Consider the following 1,854-nt stretch of genomic DNA (forward strand, 5'->3'; position numbering starts at 1 on the left):
TACACGCCTGTAGTCCCAGCTATTTGGGAGGCAGAGGTGGGAAGACTGCTTGAACCTGGGAGGTGGAGGTTGCAGTGAGCTGAGGTCATGCCAGTGCACTGCACTCCAGCCTGAGCGACAGAGCAAAACCCTGTTAAAAAAAAAAAAAAGAAAAGAAAAGAAAAGAAAAGAAAAGAAAAGAAAAGAAAAGAAAAGAAAATGTAGTTGAGTGCCAGTTCTGTTCTGCCTATTTGGTCAAGACCTGAAGAGGAAAGACTGATCCATTCCACCCCTTCCAGAACCAGAAGACTGTAATCAGAGAGTGGAATTGTGAGAATGGAAGCACCAATTTCCAGCATCTGGTACCAGGCTGGCTTAGTGCTATGCCAGGGTGGTGCCATGTGGGAGAAGAGGCAGGAGGTAAGACGGGCGGCTGAGTCTTCTCCATCAGGGACTCACTCTGTCTCCTTACTCTCTTGTATGCACTTCAGCCCAATAAGTGTTCACAAAACTGACTAGACCATGGAAATTCCTTCTCCTTGGGCAACTGAAGAAGAGGATAAAGAGAAAGAAAGAAGTCTTGAATGTTTTCCTTTCAAGTCAATATATTACTTACTTAATGTTAGAATTAACTAATTAAAAAACCTCTTAGCTCTCCTATGGGTCAGACATTCTTCAAAGTTGCCATATCAGGACTGGAGGCAAATAATAAATATCCAATGGTATAATAGGCCACAGTTTTTATTATCCTAGTGAAATCTGCATATTTTCAAAATTAAATCTGCTTAATACCACCCACTAGAGTTTGCAGGTAACAACAATAACATAATGATGATGTCAACAGCAATGGGTCTTGCTGATTCCGTGCTTATTATTACCTGTCACAATACTAACTGCAATGTACTGCTCATTTCTCACAACAAATCAGAGGATGGGATGTTATTCCTCTTCATTTTGTAGATAAGGTGACTGGGGTTCAGAGAGTTAAAGCGTCTTACCTAAAGACACACAGCAAGTGACAGGCAAGGCCAGGTCTGCCTGGACTCACAGTCCCAGTTTCTTCTTTTGCCTCCTTGATGAAAACATCACTTTGAGGAAAATCAAGGTTTTCCTAAGTTTATTGAAACGAGGTTTGCATTTGAAACTTCTAAAATAATATTTTTAATAATATTCATAAAAAACATATCATCCTAGTACTTAATATGCATATACTTACCATGTATTGGATGCTGTTCTAAGTACTTTACATATTTCCGTTCATTGAATCTTTATAACAGCACTATGAGACAGGTACTATTATTATTCCCATTCTTCAGATGAAGCCACAGAGGCACAAGGTTAAGTAACTTGAAGTTTTATACCTTATAAATTAAATCTGGTTTGAATTGTCCAAACTGTCTGACAGTTAGACATGCTGACAATTGTAACTATTCTGTGTATAAATAAATAAAACTATACAGTCATGCCTTATTTTGTTATGCCCAAGATACTGCATTTTTTTACAGATTAAGGGTTTGTGGCAACCCTGGGTTGAGCAAGTCTATCAGTGCCATTTTGCCAACAGCATGTACTTGCTTTGGCTTTGTGTTACACTTGAGTAATTCTCATAATAATTCAAATGTTTCCATTATTATTTTATCTGTTATGGTGATCTGTGATCAGTGATCCTTGATGTTACTATTGTAATGGTTTTAAGGCTCCATGAACTGCACCCAGATGAGATGAAGAACTTTGATAAGTGAGTGTGTTCCGATTAACCAATCAGCCATTCTCCTGTCTCTCTTCTCCTTGGGCCTCTCTATTCCCTGAGACACACCAATATTGAAATTAGGCCAATTAGTAAGACTACAATAGCCTCTGAGTGTTCTAGTAAAA

This window comes from Rhinopithecus bieti, unplaced genomic scaffold (assembly GCF_001698545.2).
Source record: "Rhinopithecus bieti isolate Rb0 unplaced genomic scaffold, ASM169854v2 scaffold_618, whole genome shotgun sequence".
Taxonomy (NCBI): Eukaryota; Metazoa; Chordata; class Mammalia; order Primates; family Cercopithecidae; genus Rhinopithecus; species Rhinopithecus bieti.